This window comes from Palaemon carinicauda, chromosome 27 (genome assembly GCF_036898095.1).
Source record: "Palaemon carinicauda isolate YSFRI2023 chromosome 27, ASM3689809v2, whole genome shotgun sequence".
In the NCBI taxonomy this organism is placed as follows: Eukaryota; Metazoa; Arthropoda; class Malacostraca; order Decapoda; family Palaemonidae; genus Palaemon; species Palaemon carinicauda.
In genome coordinates, this window is record NC_090751.1 from 28,385,689 (window position 1) to 28,400,170 (window position 14,482).

The 14,482-nt window shown below is 35.9% G+C and overlaps 1 protein-coding gene and 3 non-coding genes across 4 annotated transcripts in view; all 4 read right to left on the bottom strand.

Annotated features, from left to right (window-relative positions):
- The window catches only part of LOC137620639 (centromere protein F-like), a 265,316-nt gene that overhangs the window by 116,433 nt on the left and 134,401 nt on the right, over positions 1-14,482 (bottom strand). The gene's annotated exons all lie outside the window — the stretch shown is intronic.
- On the bottom strand, positions 909-982 carry TRNAN-GUU (transfer RNA asparagine (anticodon GUU)). Its single transcript has one exon. It is a non-coding gene; the product is annotated as a tRNA-Asn (tRNA).
- Positions 1,616-1,689, bottom strand: TRNAN-GUU (transfer RNA asparagine (anticodon GUU)). Its single transcript has one exon. It is a non-coding gene; the product is annotated as a tRNA-Asn (tRNA).
- TRNAN-GUU (transfer RNA asparagine (anticodon GUU)) lies at positions 14,012-14,085 on the bottom strand. The gene has a single exon. It is a non-coding gene; the product is annotated as a tRNA-Asn (tRNA).

A 14,482-nucleotide genomic window follows, 5' to 3' on the forward strand; every position in this document is an offset into this window, starting at 1 on the left:
GAAATTGCAGCTGTTTGACACTCGACAGTTGCAGCAATTTTCTTTGTCCATGATCATGGGCGTTAATATCGAATTTACAGAAAGACACCAATCAACACAGAGGAAAATTAATTTCTACCAATTCGAATATATCAATAAACTCAGGTCAGGCAATATTTATCTCTTTAAATTTCCAATGTATCAGTGTCACTACTTTACTTTATACACATAAACATCATCATCATCATCAACTCCTCCTACGCCTATTAACATGAAGGGCCTCGGTTAGATTTCGCCGTTTGTCTCTATCTTGAGCTTTTAAAAAAAACCGGGAGTTTCTTAGTAACCCGCTACGCCCGGGACTGGGGCCAATTCTGCCATCTTCTCTTTCCCCTGACTAAATCCATAGAGAAATCATTGGCTAGATAAATAAAAGGATAGCCAGTTCCTCGTGATGCGCAGTGCCTATCTAACTAAGGCCAGTGACCCTTGCCGGTCCATACAAATTCTAGTAAGATCAACCGCCAGGCATCAGTACTAAAAGCCGAAGATACAGTTTGTCCTTCGCCTCAAACCCAATCCATCACCCTGCTGCCATAGACTTAATCGAGATTTAGGGGGGCATTTTCTCAGGGGGAAAACTTGATAAAAAAAAAAAAAAAAAAAAAAAAAAAAAAAAAAAAAAAAAACCTTTAACCATCTCCACACGGTTTCTGAAATGTTTTTCTCTTCTTCTCAAATCATGATTCTAAAACTACTATTCCAAGCAAGGAATCCCCCCCCCCCCCCACGGACTTTCACTTTATCAGTCATTCAATAACACGACTCCTACTCTATCTTCTCTATCTGTCCGGACGTAGCTGCTTAAACCGGTCCTGATTAACCTGTAATCCTAACATTTATCTGATATCGACACCATTAAAAGCTACCGCCCCCGGGTGGGCTCGAACCACCAACCTTTCGGTTAACAGCCGAACGCGCTAACCAATTGTGCCACGGAGGCTTAACGAAACTATCTTCATTTTGACGTTTTAAAGAAGTCGGGAGTGCATTGCATAGTAAGATTTAAATGGGAATGATCAACTCTGTAAAGCGTATTCCTATTTTTTTTTTTTCTAGCTTTAACTTTACGCCATGGATGACCATGGATGTCGGAATTTTAATTTTCCTCATGAATTAACCATGGAAGATTTTACTCTTATTAAAAGTCAATCAACTATATATACATATATATATATATATATATATATATATATATATATATATATATATATATATACGTATATATATATATATATATATATATATATATATATATATATATATATATATATATATATATATATATATATCTTCGATTTATAAGTAATCATGTGAATGACCTCACCGAAATTCACGAATCCATCTGTCTGATTTTTTTTTTCGGCTATTAGATAACTAAAGCAAATATTAGCAATGGCTATCAAAATGAATATCGAGGTATGGCGTCGTTGGGCAATAGGACCACGAAGACTAAGGATGAAGGGAGAATCTCTACAATGGATTCCCTAACAACTACGTAAGTCACCTGAGACGACTGTTCATTAACAACTATAACTTGTTAATCCCACCTCATTAACTTGTCTTTAAAAGCTACCGCCCCCGGGTGGGCTCGAACCACCAACCTTTCGGTTAACAGCCGAACGCGATAACCAATTGTGCCACGGAGGCATAGCTTCAATGCTATCGTTCAGATGATTTATAGAAACTATATGAACATTGAACAGGAAGTTCATAATTAACTTGTTTCCTTATTACAGACTGTGTTGATGTAGATACACTTCAAAACTTGATTTGCTGCATAGATTGCTGAAAAATATAAATGTATATATTTTGTTCACTCCTCTGTTCCTTATTTGTACACCCAGCAACAAAACTGGTGTCGCCTCACCAGACCCTACTTGGATACATCATGTCCTTCTTGCCCTAAAAGATTGAAAGGTGGCCTGAGTTTAAACAACCAAGACATCGTTAGGATGGTTCGAATGTGAGGAGGAGAGTTATTACCGATATCAGTCAAAGAAGTGCAAGGATTGATGATATGATATATATATATATATATATATATATATATATATATATATATATATATATATATATATATATATATATATACGTTAAACTGGGCTCCACAAGGCACTAGAAGAGTTGGAAGACCCAGACCTACATGGTTGAGTCCTATGAAGCGTGAAGTAAGTGATGATGAATGGAGATATATTGAATAAAAGCTCAAGATAAGGACGACTAATGAAATCTAACCGAGACCCTTTGCGTCAATAGGGGTAGGAGGAGATGATATATATATATATATATATATATATATATATATATATATATATATATATATATATATATACATATATATATATATATATATATATATATATATATATATATATATATATTTATGTGTGTGTGTGAATATATAAACCATTGGTAGAAACATAACATATACACATAATATCCAACGCCTTCGAAAAAAAAATTTAGAAAGTAATAATTCCATTGGAAAAATCATCATTGATTATCTAAAAATTAATTCTTCAGAGAAGTACTCGTGAAATGCGTTTTTTCGAGACGTATTTTTCTGTTTCGAACGGCTCTGATATCTATTCGTACCGTAAATGGGTTGTTTTACATCCCAAACCCGAAAAAATAAGTCGAAGCCTTCGGTTATTTCAATGCGGTTTGCTGAAAACTTAAATTACCCTTCGCCCGAGTTCGATCACCGAGTGCGCTGCAGGCGTTACTTAATAATAATAGTAATAAATTGTAGTAATAATTATCTTTTAATCTTCCTATTCAGTCTCTTAACTTTTCCTTCAAATTGTAAATCCGAGCGTTGAATGACTTCAGAACATTCACACTCAAATCCATAAATCAAATCATGTAGTTTATTATTATTATTACTAATATTATTATTATCAATCATTATCATTATCATTATCATTATTACTATTATTATTATGATGATGATGATGATGATGATGATGATGATGGTGATTTACTAGGCTTTATTGAAACAGAAGAAGAGTTTTTTTCACGATTCCTAAACGGCTTCGGAAAAAATTCTTCACGGATCTCTGAATGGCTTCAGAAGAAATGGCCATAGGCTTAGCATGGAGTTCTGAATGACCCTAGAACAGAATCTCTGAACGGCTTCGGAAGAAAAATTTCCCGGATTTCCAAATGCCTTCAGAAGACATAGCCGTAGACTTAGCATACAGTTCTGAATGACTCCAGAACAGAATCATCCCGGAGCAATTCTGAACATGCTCTGCCCGGAGCTTCAAATGACTTCTGAAGACCTGATCTCCTTTTTTCAAACTAAGCATGCAACGCAGTGAACATTGTTAATGGCTATATTTGGAACAGAGAGCTGACTGTGAAAATTGTGTATTACAACTACAGGATCGACAGGAGGCTCTTGAGAACACTTTCATCTGCAGCTGGTTTTGGTGGTTGCTGCAGAAGTTGTCGGACTTTGAAGAACATAATGTACGCGCCTTGAATGATCCTTTGCTTAGGCTTTTGCAACGATGTCCTATAATTGGAGTCTATTGGAAGTAAGGAAATAAGGACGGAGACAGAATGGTTCAACTAAACGGTGAGAGACGTGTGGTTCTTCAAAAGGATAGTCCCAAAATTCTACATTGAAGAAAGTACATATCCAGATCGTTTACTTTAGCGCAATGACGTATGCGGAGAAAATTTATTGCATTCCTGTCTCTACCCATCGCCCCGATGGACAAAGACATGGATGCCATCAATTTCAATGAGGAATCTGACGAACTGAGGACACACGGCACTGAAATCTCTCTTGAAATCTAGAAGGAAACTGACGAACTAAGAAAGAATACGATGAAATCTCGAAGGAAAATGACGAACTAAGGAAAGTGGAAGATGAAATATCAAAGGAAACCGAAAAACTAAAGATCTTGAAAAAGTAAAACAGCCAGAAGAGAACAGCAACGAAGAGCCTTTAAACACACACGTAAAATAGCCTTTAATGCTAGAGGTAAATCACCTTGAAATAGAGGTACAAAAAGTCCCTAAAGCAAGAAATAAGGCACCTCAAAATAGAGGTAAAAAAAAACCATTAATGCTACAAATAATGCACCTCAAAATAGAGGTAAAAAAAACCTTAATGCTAGAAATAAGGCAGATAAAACTAGAGGTAAAAAAGCCCATAATACTTAAAATAAACCACCTGAAAATAGAGGTCAAAGAGCCTCTATTGCTAGAAATAAAGCACCTCGAAATCGAGGTCAAAAAGCCACTAATGCTTTATATAAAGCTCCTAAATATAGAGGTCAAAAGCTCCTAATGCTATAAGGCACCTAAAAATAAAGTTAAAAAAACCTCTAATGCTAGAAGTAATGCACCTCAAAATCGAGGTCAAAAAGCCCCTAATGCTATAAATAAGGCACCTAAAAAGAAGGAAAGAGCCTCTAATGCTAAAACAAATGCACCTCAAAATCAAGGTAAAAAAGCCCCCAATGCCATAAATAAAGCACCAAAAAAAAAAAAAAAAAAAAAAGAGGTCAAAGAGCCTCTAATGCTAAAAGTAATGCACCTCAAAATAGCGGTCAATAAGTCCCTAATGCTATAAATAAGGCACCTAAAAAGAGAGGTCAAAGAGCCTCTAATGCTAAAAGCAATGCCCCTTAAAATCAAGGTAAAAAAGCCCCTAATGCTATAAATAAGGCACCTAAAAAGAGAGGTCAAAGAGCCTCTAATACTAGAAGTAATGCACCTCAAAATCGAGGTCAATAAGCCCCTAATGCTATAAATAAGGCACCAAAAAAGAGAGGTCGAAGAGCCTCTAATGCTCCAAGTAATGCCCCTCAAAATCAAGGTCACAAAGCCCGTAATGCTATAAATAAGGCACCTAAAAAGAGAGGTCAAAGAGCCTCTAATGCTAAAAGCAATGCACTTCAAAATCAAGGTCAAAAAGCCCCTAATGCTATAAATAAGGCACCTAAAAAGAGAGGCCAAAGAGCCTCTAATGCTAAAAGCAATGCACTTCAAAATCAAGGTCAAAAAGCCCCTAATGCTATAAATAAGGCACCTAAAAAGAGAGGCCAAAGAGCCTCTAATGCTACAAGTAATGCACTTCAAAATCAAGGTAAAAAAGCCCCTAATGCTATAAATAATGCACCTAAAAAGAGAGGTCAAAGAGCCTCTAATGCTACAAGCAATGCACTTCAAAATCAAGGTCAAAAAGCCCCTAATGCTATAAATAAGGCACCTAAAAAGAGAGGCCAAAGAGCCTCTAATGCTACAAGTAATGCACTTCAAAATCAAGGTCAAAAAGCCCCTAATGCTATAAATAATGCACCTAAAAAGAGAGGTCAAAGAGCCTCTAATGCTACAAGCAATGCACTTCAAAATCAAGGTCAAAAAGCCCCTGATGCTATAAATAATGCACCTAAAAAGAGAGGTCAAAGAGCCTCTAATGCTACAAGCAATGCACTTCAAAATCAAGGTCAAAAAGCCCCTGATGCTATAAATAATGCACCTAAAAAGAGAGGTCAAGGAGCCTCTAATGCTACAAGCAATGCACTTCAAAATCAAGGTCAAAAAGCCCCTAATGCTATAAATAAGGCACCTAAAAAGAGAAGCCAAAGAGCCTCTAATGCTAAAAGCAATGCCCCTTAAAATCAAGGTCAAAAAGCCCCTAATGCTATAAATAATGCACCTAAAAAGAGAGGTCAAAGAGCCTCTAATGCTAAAAGCAATGCACTTCAAAATCAAGGTAAAAAAACCCCTAATGCTATAAATAAGGCACCTAAAAGGAGAGGTCAAGGAGCCTCTAATGCTACAAGCAATGCACTTCAAAATCAAGGTCAAAAAGCCCCTAATGCTATAAATAATGCACCTAAAAAGAGAGGTCAAAGAGCCTCTAATGCTACAAGCAATGCACTTCAAAATCAAGGTAAAAAAGCCCCTAATGCTATAAATAAGGCACTTAAAAAGAGAGGCCAAAGAGCCTCTAATGCTAAAAGCAATGCCCCTTCAAATCAAGGTAAAAAAGCCCCTAATGCTATAAATAAGGAACCTAAAAAGAGAGGTCAAGGAGCCTCTAATGCTACAAGCAATGCCCCTTAAAATCAAGGTCAAAAAGCCCCTAATGCTATAAATAATGCACCTAAAAAGAGAGGTCAAAGAGCCTCTAATGCTAAAAGCAATGCACTTCAAAATCAAGGTCAAAAAGCCCCTAATGCTATAAATAATGCACCTAAAAAGAGAGGTCAAGGAGCCTCTAATGCTACAAGCAATGCACTTCAAAATCAAGGTCAAAAAGCCCCTAATGCTATAAATAATGACCTAAAAAGAGAGGTCAAAGAGCCTCTAATGCTAAAAGCAATGCACTTCAAAATCAAGGTCAAAAAGCCCCTAATGCTATAAATAAGGCACCTAAAAAGAGAGGCCAAAGAGCCTCTAATGCTAAAAGCAATGCCCCTTAAAATCAAGGTAAAGAAGCCCCTAATGCTATAAATAAGGAACCTAAAAAGAGAGGTCAAGGAGCCTCTAATGCTACAAGCAATGAACTTCAAAATCAAGGTCAAAAAGCCCCTAATGCTATAAATAATGCACCTAAAAAGAGAGGTCAAAGAGCCTCTAATGCTACAAGCAATGCACTTCAAAATCAAGGTCAAAAAGCCCCTGATGCTATAAATAATGCACCTAAAAAGAGAGGTCAAGGAGCCTCTAATGCTACAAGCAATGCACTTCAAAATCAAGGTCAAAAAGCCCCTAATGCTATAAATAAGGCACCTAAAAAGAGAGGTCAAAGAGCCTCTAATGCTACAAGCAATGCCCCTTAAAATCAAGGTAAAAAAGCCCCTATTGCTATAAATAAGGCACCTAAAAAGAGAAGCCAAAGAGCCTCTAATGCTAAAAGCAATGCCCCTTAAAATCAAGGTAAAAAAGCCCCTAATGCTATAAATAAGGAACCTAAAAAGAGAGGTCAAGGAGCCTCTAATGCTACAAGCAATGCACTTCAAAATCAAGGTCAAAAAGCCCCTAATGCTATAAATAATGCACCTAAAAAGAGAGGTCAAGGAGCCTCTAATGCTACAAGCAATGCACTTCAAAATCAAGGTCAAAAAGCCCCTAATGCTATAAATAAGGCACCTAAAAAGAGAGGTCAAGGAGCCTCTAATGCTACAAGCAATGCACTTCAAAATCAAGGTCAAAAAGCCCCTAATGCTATAAATAATGACCTAAAAAGAGAGGTCAAAGAGCCTCTAATGCTAAAAGCAATGCACTTCAAAATCAAGGTAAAAAAGCCCCTAATGCTATAAATAAGGAACCTAAAAAGAGAGGTCAAGGAGCCTCTAATGCTACAAGCAATGAACTTCAAAATCAAGGTCAAAAAGCCCCTAATGCTATAAATAATGCACCTAAAAAGAGAGGCCAAAGAGCCTCTAATGCTACAAGCAATGCACTTCAAAATCAAGGTCAAAAAGCCCCTGATGCTATAAATAATGCACCTAAAAAGAGAGGTCAAGGAGCCTCTAATGCTACAAGCAATGCACTTCAAAATCAAGGTCAAAAAGCCCCTAATGCTATAAATAATGCACCTAAAAAGAGAGGTCAAAGAGCCTCTAATGCTACAAGCAATGCACTTCAAAATCAAGGTCAAAAAGCCCCTAATGCTATAAATAAGGCACCTAAAAAGAGAGGCCAAAGAGCCTCTAATGCTAAAAGCAATGCCCCTTAAAATCAAGGTAAAAAAGCCCCTAATGCTATAAATAAGGAACCTAAAAAGACATACCAAAGAGCCTCTAATACTAGAAGTAATGCACCTCAAAATCGAGGTAAAAAAGCCCCTAATGCTATAAGGCACCTAAAATATAGGTCAAGGATCCTCTAATGCTAGAAGTAATACACCTCAAAATCGAGGTAAAAAGGGTCCTAATGCTATATATAAGGCTCCTAAATATAGAGGTAAAAAAAGCTCCTAATGCTATAAATAAGGCACTTAAAAATAGAGGTCAAAGAACCTCTAATGCTAGAAGTAATACACCTCAAAATCGAAGTCAAAAAGCCACTAATGCTATATATAGGGCTCCTAAAAATCGAGGTAAAAAAAACCCTAATTCTATAAATAAGGCACCTAAAAATAGAGGTCATGAGCTTCTAATGCTAGAAGTAATACACCTCAAAATCGAGGTCCAAAAACCCCTCATACTATATATAAGGCTCCTAAAAATCGAGGTAAAAAAGCCCCCAAAAATTATAAATAAGGCACCTAAAAGTAGAGGTCAAGGAGCCTCTAATGCTTGAAGGAATGCTCTTCAAAATTGAGGTAAAAAAAAAAAAAACCCTAATGCTATAAGGCACCTAAAAATAGAGGTCATGAACTTCTAATGCTAGAAGTAATACACCTCAAAATCAAGGTAAAAAAAGCCCCTAATGCTATAAATAAGGCACCTAAGAAAAGAGATCAAAGAGCCTCTAATGCTAGAAGTAATGCACCTCAAAATGAAGGTCAAAAAGCCCCTAATGCTTTATATAAGGCTCCTAAATATAGAGGTCAAAAGCCCCTAATGCTAGAGTCAAGGCACCTCAAAATAAAGGTAAAAAATCCCCTAATGTTAGAGATAAGGCACCTGACACCTCAAAATCAGAGGTCAAAAAGTCCCTAATGCTAGAGATAAGGCACCTTAAAATAGAGGTCATAAAGTCCCTAACGCTAGAGATAAGGTACCTCAAAACAGAGGTCAAAAAGCCCCTAATCCTAGAGATAAGTCGCCTAAAATAGAGGTAAAAAAGCCCCTAATGTTAGAGATAGGGCACCTAAAAATAGAGGTAAAAAAGCCCCTAATGCTAGAAATAAGGCACCTTAAAATAGTGGTAAAAAAAACCTTAATGCTAGAGATAGGGCACCTCAAAATCAGAAGTTAAAAAGCCCCTAACGCTATAGATTAGGCTCCTGAAAATAGAGGTAAAAAGCTCCTAATGCTAGAGATAAGCACCTCAAAATAAGAGGTAAAAAAGACCCTAATGCTAGAGATACGGCACCTTAAAATAAGAGGTAAAAAAGCCCCTAAAGCTAGAGATAAGGCCCCTCAAAATATTAGGTCAAAAAGCCCCTAATGCTAGAGATAAGGCACCTTGAAATAGAGGCCATAAATCCCGTAAAGCTTAAGTTAAGGCACCTAAAAATAGATGTAAAGAAGCCCCTAATGCTAGAGATAAGACACCTCAAAATAGAGGTAAAAAAGCCCCTAATGCTAGAGATAAGGCACCTCAAAATAGAGGTAAAAACGCCCCTAGTGCTAGAGATAAGGCACCTAAAAATAGAGGTAAAAAAGCAACTAATGCTAGAGATAAGGCACCAAAAAATAGAGGTCAAAAAGCCCCTAATGCTAGAGAGAAGGAACCTAAAAATATAGTCATAAAGTTAAAGTTAAAGCACCTAAATTAGAGGTACAAAAGCCCCTAATGCTGGATGTGGCAGAGATGAGAATGTTGAGATGGATGTGTGGGGTGACAAGCAGAGATAAGATACGGAATGAGGTAATTACCACATGAGTTAGAAAACTATCAGATAAGATCCAAGAAAGGAGACTGAGGTGGTATGGTCATGTCATGAGAAGAGATGAACAGTATATTGGGAAGAGAGTGATGGAAATGGAGGTACAGGGAACAGGAGGGAGAGGGAGACCAAAGCGAAGGTGGATGGACTGTATCAAAGATGACCTTCGATCAAAGGGATTAACCGGTGATGAAGTGTGGGAGAGAGCAAGGTCTATAGAGTATTCTATAGACCTTGGGAGAGAGGTAGATGAAAAAAGCTGACCAGAACATCGACCCCACATAGAAGTGGGAAAAGATGCAGACAAAGAAGAAGAAGAACTATAGATAAGGCACCTCAAAATAGAGGTCAAAGAACCTCAAATGCTAGGAGTAAGGCACCTCAAAATAAGAGGTCAAAAAACCCCTGATGCTAGAGGTAAGGAACCTCAAAATGTGGGCCAAAGAGGTACTATAATTAAATATGGCATATACTTTAGGTATTCTTTATGAATGGAATGACCCCGCTTCACCAGGTGAGTGATGAACTAAACAGCCAGCATACCTACTCCTCACCATGCAGGCTCCTGCTACTTAACACCCGTCAGTGAGTCCCAAACTTTCATATACTGTATAGCCATCCATGTCTAGACTCCGATAGATCGGACACAAATAGGGTTGTAACCTGGCAAGTAAATATATATATATATATATATATATATATATATATATATATATATATATATATATATATATATATATGACTAACACTCTTGATTTTAATTAATGTAAATATCAACCGCAATACCATTTGATATCGAATTCTATCTTTGGGAGTGAATATCCACTAGAAATTCATTAATGACAACAGCTTCTGGCTGGGCAGAAATTCAAATCTATGCCTCTTAGCCGAAACTATGCTTGCAGAGACTGTAACCAATCATGCTATCAAGACAAATACAAGTTTATTACAAGTCTACCGTACATATTCCTGTCGAATTCAGGAATCTGTTCTTAGATTTTAAATAAACTCATCTCCATTATGATAGCTGAATAGTGTTTGCAACACGTTGTTATTGATATAGATTCATGATAAATAACTACGTGTTGCAAACTCACTTATCAGCTATCATAGTGGAGAAGGGTTGCTTTCAAGTCTAAGAACAGATTCCTGAATTCGACAGGAATATGTACGATAGACTTGTAATAAACTTGTGTGTATATATATATATATATATATATATATATATATATATATATATATATATATATATATATATATATATATATATATATATATATATATATGAAAGAGATAGAGAGGTCTTATATCTTATTCTTTTAAGAAATGCAATCATTTTCGAGAATAGTTATCGAAAAATATAATCACACCGATGTATTTGAATTCCTTATTACATTTCTATAAGAAACATCCTTAAATATTGTGGGAACTGACTATTCCAATTAATATACGTGGGAATCATATAGGCTATCCTTTGTTTGCATTATTCTAGCAGCTGCTCTCTCTCTCTCTCTCTCTCTCTCTCTCTCTCTCTCTCTCTCTCTCTCTCTCTCTCTCTCTCTCTCTCTCTCTCTCTGTATATATATATATATATATATATATATATATATATATATATATATATATATATATATATATATATATATTACCTGTATCCAATATTTTCTATTATATGGATGTTCCCAAGGATCACACAAGACCGCTAACTATTTTGCAAGTTGGTGTTAGAATTGTATTTCTTTCGGGTGAAGATCCCATGTTCCAAAGATGTTCAATGACCACCTAAAAACAATGTTAGAACGATATATGCCCGTTTTCATTGCAAGTTGGAATCATTGATATTAAATGCTATCAATAGGGGTATTACCATCATCATCATCAATTCATAAATGTTAATAAGCAAACCTCGTCAAGCCATACATTAAGATCACTCAATTGCCACCCCTCCACCATCATCTTTAACCCCCACATAGTTATATCCTTCTACCCCCACCCCCAATGTTTGAGGTTTAAAGGTCTCACAGTTATGATAAGATCCTTCTTGTGGAAGTTTTTTAGTAAATGAAAAAACAAAATACTAAGATGACAATATTTCATACATTTTGCTTTCCAGGTGTTTAAAATTACATCAAAACTATAGATAATGATGTAAAATGCGAACGACTGATTGAACAAATACCGAGAGTAATGGATTTCTTGAAGAGCCTACCGGGGAACGCTTTTAAGGTGTTGAACATCAGGACATGAAACGACAAATAAAATCGTAATAATACGAATACTCAATGCTAAGGAAATATTTCCATTTTCCTTGGGAAGGGTGAAACCAGCTAGACTCGGACCTTTGAGCATTGAGCAATCGTCACCAGGGAAGGGGGTTCGCTTGGAAGTGAGTGACTTGCCCAGATAATTTGATTGATTGACTGATTGATTACGAGTTTTTTGTCATCCTGACATCTAAGGTTATTGACGCCGAACCAGATAATTTGAGTAAACTATTTGTTTTTTATACCCTACATCCTATATACCACATCATCACTATGAAAATGCACCAATAAACTTTCATTGCATGTCATTTCACATATTTTATTTTCACCAATCACTTCTGAAACAATAAAGGTTATGTTAACTGATGATGCATTTTAAATCTCCAACCTTAAACTAATATAATTGATATAACAAATAATACTATTTTCTCTAAGAGGGCTTGAGCCAAGTAGCCCGTGAAAAAAGCTGACCCCAACCACATCGAGCTTCGTGGCTCATGATCAAAATCAAAGGAAAACACTGAAATTAACAACTAAACCCTTAAACCTCATTACTTTCGAAATTTTGAACAAAGGCCACTTATTAATCATTAATGATTGGTGACCCAATAGGTGCTATTTGAAACGATACATTATTAGCCACTACATATAATACGTATGCCACAGTGTGTAAATTATGTGGAGAGAGAGAGAGAGAGAGAGAGAGAGAGAGAGAGAGAGAGAGAGAGAGAGAGAGAGAGAGAGAGAGAGAGAGAGAGAGAGGAATTGCTTAAGAAAATGCAAACTAGGGATATTTCTGTGTTATGAATAATAATATGAATAGTCAGTTCCAATATTATTCAAGAAAATTTTATATACAAATAGGATAGGAAATTTCAAATAAAAAGTTATGATAAAATCTTTTGATGATTTAGTTTCGAAATAATTTTAGATTACATTTCTTAAAAGAATAAAAAAGTTCTCTCTCTTCATCGCATTTCTTTGAGTGATATCGGTAATTTCCCTCCTCCTCACATTCGAACTATCCTAACGATGTCTCGGGTGTTTAACGTCGGCCACCTTTCAGGGCAAGAGGGGCATGATCTCTCCAAGTCAGGTCTGGCCAGGCGACACCGGTTTTGTTGCTGGGTGTATATAAGATAACTTTAAACTGCAGCATTATAAGACAATTTGACAATCATCTTCAGTGATGATAGCCTAAAGAATATTCCAGATGTCAATTAATATGTGAATCTCTTTCAGAATGCACCATTCATTAAGTGTAGAAATTAATGAGATAAATGATAAATGTATCATAAGAATCGTTAAATAATCCAGAACAACTACAACCGACATTTTCTCGACCTCTAATTTTTTCCCTTTCTTGGGCAATTCCTTTCCTCATCTAATTACTATTCTGTCTACCTTACGCTGTATCATCCATCAACAGCACCTGTACCTGTATCCTAGGTGAATGTCAAGGTCACCCACATTCAATCAGACCATTAATCAACCTCATCATGCCACCATTAAAAGCTACCTCCCCCGGGTGGGCTCGAACCACCAACCTTTCGGTTAACAGCCGAACGCGCTAACCGATTGTGCCACGAAGGCATACTATTCACCAACTCACTTAGATATTTTAACCAAATCGGGTGTACATCAACTACTATCACCTTGATGCATATGCACACACGAGGAGAAGAAAATGATCAATTCTATTTTGTATTTAACTATTCTTCTATCAAGCTTTACATTTAAAACAATGGATGGCCATGGATGTAGGAATTTTAATTTTCTTCACAAATTTACCAAAGAAAAATTTACTCTTACTAAATGGCATTCAATACACACACACACACACACACACACACACACAAATATATATATATATATATATATATATATATATATATATATATATATATATATATATATATATATATATATATATATATAGGTGTGTGTCTATATATAAAAATCTTCTAGTTATAAGTAATATGTGAATGACTACCAAAATTCATGCATCCGTTTATATCTGTTTGTTTCTTTATTTGGCCATTTATCCGATGATCTTTAAAGAAGATATGAGCATTAGTTATCAGAATAAATATTGAGGTTTGGCTACACAGACACGACAGTTATCTTAAAGACGATAACTTGTAAACTTCCACCTCATTAGGTAGTCTTTAAAAGTTACCGCCCCCGGGTGGGCTCGAACCACCAACCTTTCGGTTAACAGCCGAACGCGCTAACCGATTGTGCCACGGAGGCTTGGCACAAAACATTTCATTCAGATCATTTATAGAAATCATATAAACATTGAATAGGGAGTTAATAATAAACTCGTTTTCTTGTTACAAACGTTTGTTGATTTAGATAAACTTCAGAACCTCAAGAATATTCCTAAAGTTAATTAACATATGATTTGTTTTAATTTGTACATGACATCCATGAATTGATCACTGAAGTTAATATCAGACAAAAATCCTTATATTCAAATTCTCTTTTGGAATGCACCATTCATTAAATGAAAAAATGAATTAGCAAAGTGGTAAATTTATCATAAAAAGATACAGAACTACATTTCAACGATCAAACTGAGTTCCTGTCCTCACTTTATAATCAATCATTTTCTCAACATCTGAATTTTGCCCTTTCTTCACCAATT